The following is a 12,762-nucleotide window of genomic DNA, read 5'->3' on the forward strand; positions in this document are numbered from 1 at the left end:
CTTGCGCAATCTGAATGACACCTTGCCTAGTAGGATCGTTGTCTCTTCTCCCCTTGTCCCCCCCCTGCCTCGTCGCGCCTTGAAACACTTGTGTATAGGCACGTTACAAATGCCATATCATATCATATCATATCATATCATATCATATCATACGTGTATTACTGGGGTTTGCGGTAAGTTTCACACGCGATTGGCCTTGTGCGAGTGGGGTACATGTATTACTGGGGTTCGCGGGAAGTTTCACACGCGAAAGGCCCTGTGCGAGTGGGGTACGTGTATTACTGGGGTTTGCGGGAAGTTTCACACGCGATTGGTCCTGTGCAAGTGGGGTATGTGTATTACTGCGTTCACGGGAAGTTTCACCCGCAATTGGCCCTGTGCGAGTGGGGTAAGTGTATTACTGGGGTTTGCGGGAATTTTTACACACGATTGGCCCTGTGCGAGTGGGGTATGTGTATTACTGGGGTTAGCGGGAAGTTTCACACGCGAAATCCCTGTGCGAGTGGGGTATTTGTATTACTGGGGTTCACAGGAAGTTTCGCACGCGATGGGCCCTGTGCGAGTGGGGTACGTGTATTACTGGGGTTCGCGAGAAGTTTCACACGTGATTTCGCTGTCAGAGCGGATACGTGTATCTAGTGGGGTGCACGGGGAGTTCCACACATGAATTGGCAGTGTAGGTCCTCCCAGGTGTGCCGTCCACCCCATCCACGGCCCCTGCAGGCAACCTACAACACAGGGGACTACCCTGCACCCCTGGGCATGCCCCCCAGCCAGCACACATGTCAGCTTCCACTAGTGATCACCAACTCAGGTCGCCCTCACCCCCAGCCCCAGCATTGACAGGCACCTGCCGGCAGGCCCCCACTCATGTCCTCCTGCACCCCCACCCCCCAGCAGTGACAGGCACCTGCCAGCAGGCCCCCACTCATGTTCCCCTGCACCCCCACCCCTCAGCAGTGAGGGGCACCTGCCAGCAGGCCCCCACTCATGTCCCCCTGCAGCCCCACCCCCTAGCAGTGACAGGCACCTGCCAGCAGGCCCCCACTCATGTCCCCCTGCACCCCCAGCCCCCAGCAGTGAGGGGCACCTGCCAGCAGACCCCCACTCATGTCCCACTCATGTCCCCCTGCATCCCCACCCCCCAGCAGTGACAGGCACCTGCCAGCAGGCCCCCACTCATGTCCCACTCATGTTCCCCTGCACCCCACCCCCCAGCAGTGAGGGGCACCTGCCAGCAGGCCCCCACTCATGTCCCACTCATGTCTCCCTGCACCCCCACCCCCCAGCAGTGACAGGCACCTGCCAGCAGACCCACACTCATGTCCCCCTGCACCCCCACCGCCCAGCAGTGAGGGGCACCTGCCAGCAGGCCCCCACTCATGACCCACTCATGTCCCCCTGCACCCCCACCCCCCAGCAGTGACAGGCACCTGCCAGCAGGCCCCCACTCAAGTCCCACTCATGTCCCCCTGCACCCCCACCCCCCAGCAGTGAGGGGCACCTGCCAGCAGGCCCCCACTCATGTCTCCCTTCACCCCCACCCCCCAGCAGTGAGGAGCACCTGCCAGCAGGCCCCCACTCATGCCCCACTCATGTCCCCCTGCACCCCCACCCCTCAGCAGTGACAGGCACCTGCCAGCAGGCCCCCACTCATGTCACACTCATTTCCCCCACTACACAACATAAAGAAGCACAATCATGGGCCCCTTCTACACCAAAAAACCACATCATGCCACCCCATTCTTGAGACGCAATGATTTCCCAATCCACCCCACACTGGCATGCCTATCTCAAGACACAAACCAAAAGTCAACTATGTACATCAACACATGTCCGTCACAAACATAAACTGGTTGCCATTGATTGTGTAAACCCACATCAACCAATGAGCGAATCCCACACATGGAAATAAAATATGAATATTTATTATGTACAAAAATAAATAAATTAAATTAAATCATACAAAAATTGTCATGATGCCTACCTCCAAGGAGCCAGGCTGGGCCCAGCAACCCCAGAGGCAGACATCATTTTCCCTAGGGAAGTCTTAGCGGGCCCAAGTCGGGGCCCTTTGGACTCAGTCCTTAGGCGCCAGGCTCATAGCGGACCCCAGTCCTGGTGCCTTGGGCGCCAGGCTCATAGAAGAGGATATGTGTTTAAGTGCTTGGGTGCACACTTACCTGATGCAGACCTTGCTGCTTCATCCAGGCCCTCTTGAGGCCTGAATGGGACTACTTTACCTGTAGGACTACTTCACCACCCGGGTGTGGTCGGGGAAGGATACATACCTGATTGGTGGAAGGATACATACCAGGAACTTCTTCCAAGGCTATTTAAACCCCACCCGAACAGCCACACGTGCTTCGCGTTGTTCTGCACCTAGCAGCTGGACGCTCACCGTGTCAGCTCCTGCATCCTGACTTCAGCCACGCCTGCCAGCACCCTGGAACACCTGCAAGGGGAGAAAGGAAGAGAATAGGAGTAGAAAAGCCCTTACCTGCTAAATCTGCATCCGGGAGTCATTTCTCCAACGGCCCTGAAAAGGAAGACATCATTTTAAAGGCATTTTGTTTCGATCGCTGCAGCGCTGCATTTTACTCACCTTTGCAAGGCGCTTCCATCTTCAGCAGCGATCTTCCGGATTCAGCTACGCCCCGGCGCCTAGAGGAAAAAAGACAAGAACAAAGGTGAGAGGGAGAAAAGGAATAAGGAAAGCTCAGTTTCATTTTAAGTCTTACCTGTTGGATTATTCCCACTGCATTTCGGGTCCTGCCGCTTCCTGGCATCTCCGGACCCCGGCCCCTATGGGGAAAAAAGACAAAGACATTGAATGAGCGAATGCAAAGACATTACCTGAGCGCTCATCCAGAACTGTTTCACTTCGGGTCGGCGCCATATCTCTGGCACTCCGAACCCCGGCCCCTAAGGGGAAAAAGACATAAGCATTAGCGCTTGCTGCAATTAGACAACGAACATTATTATTAAGCTTGAACTTTTGAACAGAACTTTTACAGCGCCTTACCTGAACAGTCAAGCTTACCTGAACTCCCATCAATCCTCAATCCAGTTAAGTAACTGGGTTTCAACGCGCCCCTGCATCAGAAGCAGGATGGAGAGCTCATCCTTCCAAACCCTAAGGTGAGGCTTCACAGGGAATTGTGGAGGAGGTATCGTGGAGGGTTGGAAGGGAGTGGGAGGCTTGAGCATTGTTCCACAGTTGGTAATACTCCCTTTTCATGCACAGGAGGGTATCCAACGAGCCAGGGAAGCCAGAATAGAGGGGCCCTTCCTGTCCATCTTCAGAGTTCTGCGCCTTCGACGCCGCGCCTCCATGGGAACCAGGTGAGCGTTATAGAACGCGAAGCCTTACCACAATTTCCCACCTGGGCGCTATGGAGACTTCCGAGACAGATCAGCTGGCCCATCTTTTAGGGGAATTACGGGCAGAAGTGCACTCAGCCCGCCAGGAGACTAATGCTCTCAGAAGGGAACTAATCCTATCCAAGGAAAGAACTGATGATCTGGCCAAAAGGTTATTGCAGGGCCAGGCAGAGCACACTCCTTTACCTGTTTCCGGAGATATTTCTACAACAATGGGTTTGAATAACCCGGTAAAAAATCCAACTACCTGGACACATGCCTTTGGCCCCGCCGGAACGTTTTGCGGGGGATCCCAAGAAATATGCCGTTTTTATGAACCAATGCCGTTTATACTTTTTATGCAGGCCCGGAGCCTTCCCCAACGACCAGACCAAAGTAGCCTTTGTACTATCTTACCTCAGTGGCTGTGCTGCCGATTGGTCTATTCCATTGGTAAATCAGGATGATCCCATTCTCCGGGATTTCCAGGGCTTCCAGGCCAGCATGGAAAGATTGTTCGCTCGACACTCGCAGGGACAGGCCCTTGACAACGAACTGCTATCCTTACGACAAGGTAATCAGGATCTTTTGTCCTATATCGCCACCTTTAATAGACTAGTTGTGGAAACCGGATGGCCTGAAAATAAAAGGATCACATTGTTTCATCGAGGCCTGCGCGGAGAGCTTAAAGATGTTATAGCTCAGATAGTAGATCCACCCCAGGCCTGCGTAGACTACATAGACTTAGTGGTTCAACTTGATCACAGACTTCAAAATAGAAAAGCAGATCGGCTCAAGTATGAAACCAGAGTACCTATCAAGACCCACGTTAACTCCAAGAGTACTGACGTTTCTGAACCTATGCAAATTGGCAGTGTTAAAGGACCATTAATGCAGAAGGAACGAGAGAGAAGGCGACAAATGCAACTTTGTCTGTATTGCGGAACTTCCGGTCACTTTCTTCAAAGTTGTCCAGTTAAACCACCCAAGAAGATGGTTGGAGCCACTGATAACGAGTTATTGACACCTGGTTCGGGAAATGACCAAGCCCGACAAGCGTAGGGGTCCGCTTGCCGAGCTTGAAAACAAACTCTTTGACCTCGCATTTTGTCATGCCAATGGTGCTTGTGAACCCAAAACAGCCTCAGCAGTTGCATGCTATAAAAGCATACATAGACAGTGGAGCTATTGGAAATTACATAGACCGTGAATTGGCTTCGAGGATTAAGCTTCCTCTCCGCCCGAAAGTAACCCAAGATGTAATTACTACAGTTGATGGAACCGAAATAGCCTCAGGGCCTGTAACGCATTCCACAGTTGAAATCACTCTGGTGGGTCAGGACGGACATCGGGAAGCAATTGTGTTTGATGTGATCAAGGCCCCACAATTTCAAGTACTTCTTGGTATCCCTTGGTTAGAAACACATAATCCGAGAATAGACTGGCGAGCAAAGAAGATAACTTTTCCTGATTGTGAACCAACCTGTTACCCAAGGAATCCAGCTATGGGTCTAGCCTCTGTAACTTCCACCCCTGTACAGCTACCATCTGAATACCAAGAATTCCAAGACGTTTTTCAGAAAGAGCAGGCTAACACCTTACCTCCCCATCGATCTTACGATTGCCAAATCGACTTGGTACCCAATGCACAACTACCTTGTAGTAGGATTTATGCTCTTACTGAACCTGAGAACCTGCATTTGCGCCAGTATTTGGATCAATACCTGGCCAATGGCTTCATTCGCCCATCAAAGTCACCAGTGTCTTCCGCTTTGTTCTTCGTACCTAAAAAGGAAGGAGACCTTAGGGCCTGTATTGACTACCGCGCCCTAAATCAGATAACGATTAAGAATCGTTACCCTTTGCCCCTGATACCTGAGCTTATCGACCAAGTAAAAGATGCTTGTGTGTACACCAAGCTAGATCTCCGAGGAGCTTACCACCTGGTACGTATAAAAGAGGGCGACGAGTGGAAGACTGCATTCCGCACCAAATTTGGGCTCTTCGAATATCAAGTAATGCCCTTCGGTTTGTGCAACGCACCTGCCGCCTTTCAGTACTTCATGAATGATGTTCTTCGGGAACTTATCGATGTTTGTGTCATCGTTTATATTGACGACATCCTGGTGTATTCCTCCTCAGAATCTGATCACAGAAACCATGTTAGGGCAGTTCTTGAGAAATTGCGCCAGCACAAATTATTTGCCACGCTCGAAAAATGCGTTTTTCATACCACAGAAGTGGAGTTTCTCGGATTCATCCTGACACCTCAAGGAATCCGAATGGACTCGCAGAAAGTGGACGCCATTCTCAAATGGCCATCTCCTAGCTCTGTGAAGGGAGTGCAAAGCATGCTTGGCTTTGCCAATTTCTATCGAAGGTTCATCCCGGAATTTTCTCGAACTGTTCAACCCATCACAGCTCTCCTAAAGAAAAATAAACGCTTTGAATGGACTCTTGAGGCTGAACAAGCCTTTCAGGACCTGAAAACCAAATTCACCTCTGCACCTGTATTGAAGCACCCGCGCCCAGATCTCCCTTACATTGTGGAAACCGATGCATCCAGTTCGGCCTTGGGAGCTGTCCTGTCGCAAAGAGACCCAGAAACTAACCAACTACACCCTGTAGCCTTTTGGTCCAGAAAATTCTCTCCACCTGAACTCAATTACGCAATTACCGACAAAGAACTACTGGCTATTAAATCAGCTTTCAAGGCTTGGCGTCACTATCTTCTCGGTGCAAGACACACCATCACCGTAATTACGGACCACAGAAATTTGCAGTATTTAAAGACGGCCAAAGCTCAATCTTCGCGACAACTCCGATGGGCTTTATTCTTTGCGGAATTTGATTTTGTAATTACCTATCGCCCTGGCTGCAAGAATGGTAAGGCAGATGCCTTATCCCGGATAGGCATGGAAGAACCCAATTCGAGTTTAGAACCTGTGCCAATCATACCGGAACAAAGAATTCTGGGCTTGACTTCATTGCAAACCATTGAGGACATCCAAGCTCAAGTAAAACAGCTTTTTGACTCTTCTGCCTTACTGGAATGGAGTCAAAAGGGTCCTCACTACACCGTTAAGGATGATTTACCCTACTTCCAAGAGCGGTTATTTCTGCCAAGTAAAGAATTGCAGGAACTTGTCATTACCCGTCATCATGAATCATTAATGGAAGGACACCCCGGTATCGCGAAAACAGAAGAAAAGATCAAACGCCACTTCTGGTGGCCTTCTTGGAGAAAAGACATAAAGTCATTTGTGTTGTCTTGCGGAATCTGTGCCCAAAATGTCATGATGCCTACCTCCAAGGAGCCAGGCCGGGCCCAGCAACCCCAGAGGCAGACATCATTTTCCCCAGGGAAGTCTCAGCGGGCCCAAGTCGGGGCCCTTTGCACTCAGTCCTGGCGCCTTAGGCGCCAGGCTCATAGCGGACCCCAGTCCTGGCGCCTTAGGCGCCAGGCTCATAGAAGAGGATATGTGTTTAAGTGCTTGGGTGCACACTTACCTGATGCAGACCTTGCTGCTTCATCCAGGCCCTCTTGAGGCCTGAATGGAACTACTTTACCTGTAGGACTACTTCACCACCCGGGTGTGGTCGGGGAAGGATACATACCTGATTGGTGGAAGGATACATACCAGGAACTTCTTCCAAGGCTATTTAAACCCCACCCGAACAGCCACACGTGCTTCGCGTTGTTCTGCACCTAGCAGCTGGACGCTCACCGTGTCAGCTCCTGCATCCTGACTTCAGCCACGCCTGCCAGCACCCTGGAACACCTGCAAGGGGAGAAAGGAAGAGAATAGGGGAAGAAAAGCCCTTACCTGCTAAATCTGCATCCGGGAGTCATTTCTCCAACGGCCCTGAAAAGGAAGACATCATTTTAAAGGCATTTTGTTTCGATCGCTGCAGCGCTGCATTTTACTCACCTTTGCAAGGCGCTTCCATCTTCAGCAGCGATCTTCCGGATTCAGCTACGCCCCGGCGCCTAGAGGAAAAAAGACAAGAACAAAGGTGAGAGGGAGAAAAGGAATAAGGAAAGCTCAGTTTCCTTTTAAGTCTTACCTGTTGGATTATTCCCACTGCATTTCGGGTCCTGCCGCTTCCTGGCATCTCCGGACCCCGGCCCCAATGGGAAAAAAAGACAAAGACATTGAATGAGCGAATGCAAAGACATTACCTGAGCGCTCATCCAGAACTGTTTCACTTCGGGTCGGCGCCATATCTCCGGCACTCCGAACCCCGGCCCCTAAGGGGAAAAAGACATAAGCATTAGCGCTTGCTGCAATTAGACAACGAACATTATTATTAAGCTTGAACTTTTGAACAGAACTTTTACAGCGCCTTACCTGAACAGTCAAGCTTACCTGAACTCCCATCAATCCTCAATCCAGTGAAGTAACTGGGTTTCAACGCGCCCCTGCATCAGAAGCAGGATGGAGAGCTCATCCTTCCAAACCCTAAGGTGAGGGATCACGGGAAATCGTGGAGGAGGTATCGTGGAGGGTTGGAAGAGAGTGGGAGGCTTGAGCATTGTTCCACAGTTGGTAATACTCCCTTTTCACGCACAGGAGGGTATCCAACGAGCCAGGGAAGCCAGAATAGAGGGGCCCTTCCTGTCCATGTTCAGAGTTCTGCGCCTTTGACGTCGCGCCTCCGTGGGAACCAGGTGAGCGTTACAAAAATAGCAAACATGAAATGAAAAGTATGTGCAAAAGATGAGTGAATGAAAATTATAACCAATCCAAAACAATTTGAACTCTCCCTCCACCAATGCAAATCCAAAGGAAAGGGAAAAAAAAATCCATTGCTTCATGTTCATAATGAAAAAAAAAATTAAAATTATTCCATAGTCCAACTATTTACAATACATTGTTCCAAAAAAAATCCATTACTCCATGTCCATGATGAAAAAAAAATTCTAATTAATCCATGATCAAACTATTCACAATCCATTGCCGAAAGAAAAATCCATGAATCCATGTGCAAAATCCAAAAAATAAATCAAATCAATCCATTGTCCAACTATCTAAAGGGTCCATGAGCCCAACCAAACAAATGAAACCTACCTAAGAAACTACATAAAAATAAAACTATATAGAAATGTGTGTGGCATTGTCCATTGACTACAAATAAACGGAAAAGGAAAAGGAAACCTAACTCTAAAAACTATTTACAATGGCAGAAGGCTAGTCCGACGGCTCACTTCCCGATTTCCCGGGCCAGGGCATCATCGAACTCCTGCTCGATGTCCCGGAGGCGGTCCTCTTCCATGGCCCCGAGGGTTCGCAGGGACGATGACATCTGGACCTCCAGGTCCCTGCGAATTGCCTCGAGGCACTCGGCCCGCCTCAGAGCCCTACTCACGGAGTTCTCCGCCCTGACCATTGTGGGCCCTGCCTCTTCTGCCCGCTGCCGCTCCGCATCTATAGCATGGCCTAACAGCTGCCACATGGAAGACACTTCCAGTCCTGGGTCCTCCTGTCCTCTGGCCGATGCCTGCCCCTCCGATGTTGAAGGCCCCGAGCCATCATGGCTCCCACCTTGTTGCTGCTGTGCCTCTGCCTGTGCCCTGGATCTTGCTGCCTGAACATCCTCCTACGGCTGGGGTGCAGTTGTTGAGGTGGCCACCCCTGCTGGACGTCCGACTCCCGACTGTGGCAGGGATGTGTCCTCCACCAGCCTGGCCGCAGGGTCACAGGCAGCTCCACAGTGTACCCAGGTGATACATGGGTGGGAAGATGGCATGGAGGACGACTGGTGCATAGGGGGTTCAGGTGAGGAGGGGGTCGGAACAAGGTCCAGCAAACAGAGGAATCCGGCCCTGGTAACCCGTCCCAGTAGGTCAACGCGGTCAACGAGGCATTCAAGATGACGTGCAGTGTCCTCACGAAAACACTGCTGGTCACCTTGCATGCCCCGTTGATGCAACGCCATCCCACTCAGGACAGGCTCAACCCGGTCCCGGATAGCCATGTCCGCAGGGAGAGGAAGGCCAGTTGTTTTAAGTGGATCCCCTCCCTGAAAACAGGTCTGGACGTAGGCAAACCTGCTGGTGCAGGATGATGTAGTCACAGGATCGGGGACAGGATTACACACAGGCACCTCCGCGGTGGCCTGTGCTGCCTCCTGTCCCTGCCCCTGCACTGCACCACTAGCACCAGTGGAATCCCCACCTCCAGACCCTGTGTCTGTCCCTTGCACGGCCTCCTCCTCCACCAAACCCCCCACCAACCTGGATGACTCCGTGCCATCTTCCTCCGTCGGATCCTGTGGGGTCTCAGCTGCCCCTTCTGCTGCCGAGGAGTCCAACTCCGACCTCCGCCTCTTGGACCTACCCTCGGCAGCTGCAGTCTGGGACGCGGCACCGGACTCCTCACTCCCTGACGAGATGACGACCTGGGAGGGGAGCCGGGCCTTCCGTCTCCGGCTGGCGGTGCGATACCTGCCGCTCTACTCCACAGCACCCTCTCCGCCCTCTTCATCAGTTGACGCTGCAGACAGGGAGAGATAGGACACAGGCATCAGGGCACTGTACAATGGATTGATACACACATCACAGTTGCACATGAGTGGCAGTGTCAAACTTCAGACATGGCATCAAAATCCCCAACACATATGTCATTTCAACTCACACACATGAGCAATTCCACAGCCATATCACAACAGCCAGCACCATCCATACACATACAACAGCATGAGCATCCAAAGGTGAGCCAGACATCACATGAAACACAGGGAGTGCAGTAGGCATGCACACACGCCACCACACTTACATGCATGTCTACATCTCCTCCAACTGTTGCAGTGATGAGATCGCCATACATGTCAGATCTGCCATTCAGCCTTCTACATATCAGTGTCACATGCATCCATGTTGCATCACAGTTGCACACTTGTCAAATACACACACATGCACATGTATACAGTGCAGATACATGCATTAGGAACCACCATCCATGGCACAACCATGCCAATGTACATACACAGAAATTCAAACATGTGTGCTCCCATGCCTGCATTTGTCCAGCATGCTTACCAACACATACACCATCAATGTGTCTCACACATGAGAGGACACGCATGTGGCAGCCTCATGCCCATGCTCATACACATCCCTACATGGCCCTACAAAAACACATGTGCAACCTGCACACTACTGGCACACCACGACACGCACAGCGTCCAATCACTCTGCATGTACACTTACCACTCGACTCCAGACGGGTCTGCCTCTCAAGGATCTGGACGTAGAGCGCTGGGCATATGTGTTCCAGGTCCCTCATTTGGTGGTCCGACAGCTGGCCCCGGCACCCCTCGGCATCCGCTGCCTTCGCGAGGCGCCGGGCCTTGTTGAGGGTCCTGGACCTGAAGTCCTCCCAGCGCTTCTTGACATGATGTAAGTCGCGGACTGCCACCCCCTCCGCGTTGATGCCAGTCACAATGTCCATCCAGATCCTGGTAAGTCCTTCATTGTTGGCGCATGAACTTCCAAAGAGGGCATCATGCTAACCCTGGACCTGCTCCACCAGGACACCAACTTCCCTGGCACTGAAGCTGGTGGCCCTCTGCCTCTCTGGCTGGGGGTTGCCAGTGCTGACAGATGGTGTTGTGCTGGACATGGCAACCCGAGAGGCAGGAGTGGGTGGGCAACTGGGTCCTGGGGCTGGGCTGTGGAGCGATGGAATCCCAGTCGGTAGTCTTCGGTTCCAGGAGGGGTGGTCACAGCAACTGCACCCCTGGCTGACGTGCAGGCAGCAAATGGCAGGGCACGTGGGCAGCAGGCAGTCAGGCAGCAGCAGATTGCAGGTGGGAGCATGCTCGGGGCTCTGGGGGGCAGTAATTCGGCCTTCTGGGCAGGAGCGTGGTCTTCCGTGTGTTTTTGCATCGCCAGCTTGATACGGAGCGATTTGGCATGTGAAAAAATTGCACGTCAGCGTGTAATTGGAGGAAAGGCCCTTAGCGCATAAGCGCGTCAGCACACGTATGCGTTTTCATTGGACCAAAGGCTCTTAGCGCGTAAGTGCTTCTCTGACATTACCCGTGTGGGCGTTTCCCTCGTGATGTGGGCATAGTGGTTCAGCACGCGTGAAAAAACTGCACGTCCGCGTGTGAATGCGTGTAATCCAAGGAAAGGGCATACACGCGTAAGTGACGTGACGCGCACGGGCGTTTCCCTCAGCATGGGTTAAAGGTGAGTGGGGCCAGCAGTTCGCTGTACGTGCCTTTCGTGGAGACCGACGTGTGTTGCTGCTTCACGTTGTTTCGCGCGCCATCACAACTTCACAGCTATCAAGGACGTATCTCTTCTTTTGGCAGGGGTATTGGCTACACGTGTTTCTGCATCTCACTAGTCAGACAGTGAGTCGCGCACGCTATTTTTCCCACTGCGGGTGCCCCTGTGTATCGCACCCAGTTTTGAGGTCATAGTAGCCTGCGTGTCCCACGCGTATGCGTTTTTTGTGTTACTGGGTGCCACCGCGTACTGGGCAAGGTTGATTCCACGCACGTAGGCTGCAAGGTTGCGTGCACGGTTTTACTGCAGTTTTGGGGTGCCTGAGCATAGCGTGACCCGTCACTACATCACCGGGGTCACATACAGCCTTGCAAGTGCATGGGGGCTGTTAACATCATGCATCCCACCCCCTTCACCCCAATTGCCCAGGTCAATTGTGGTGTACACCTCCCATTGGCACTACTCCATCGGTGCCGGCACTACTACATCTGTGCCATGGTTGGGAGGCCACCAAAGGTGAGGGGCACCTCAGCTGGGTGTACTCCTCGTAGCGGGCGTGGTCGGGGACATGGCCGGGTTGACCAGGGAGTAGGGGGACTCCAGGGTGTCCAGGGTGGCCGCAGAGGGGGAAGAGGCAGGGGTGCGCCACTTGAGCACAATGTTGTGCCATGTGTTGGTGCAGTCATGCCACCACCCCCTGTGGTTCTGGGAGATGCAGCTTCTGCATCTGGCACTGGCGCCCGTGTGACCCGGCAGTCCGTTTCGTCGACTGCCATGGGCCCAAGGGTAGTGGTAGCTGCAGGTGCAGCTGTGGACTCCACCACCCAGGCTCAGGGTCTGCCAGCGCAGGCTGTGTTGGCACTTGAAGAGCCCTTGGAAGATTTCCAACAGGCCAGGAGGGAAACCGTAGGGGCACGCAGGGCTGCCCTGACCAAGACACGTTTCCCTGGGGCAGTTATGTCATCTGCTGCCCCGAACAGCCGGGTGTTGGCAAGTGCAGGGGCGGATGCACCCAACAACACCCCGGTTGTGAGTCTGCCAACCAGGACAGTTGCGGTCAATGACCCTGCCACAGCGGATGTTGCTGCGCAGGGTCCATTAAAGGGCACCCAGCTGCCACTGACACAAGTCAGGCCTTTAGTCGTCCCTCCACCTGCCAC

This window comes from Ambystoma mexicanum, chromosome 7q, assembly GCF_040938575.1.
Source record: "Ambystoma mexicanum isolate Mex_15411 chromosome 7q, UKY_AmexF1_1, whole genome shotgun sequence".
In the NCBI taxonomy this organism is placed as follows: domain Eukaryota; kingdom Metazoa; phylum Chordata; class Amphibia; order Caudata; family Ambystomatidae; genus Ambystoma; species Ambystoma mexicanum.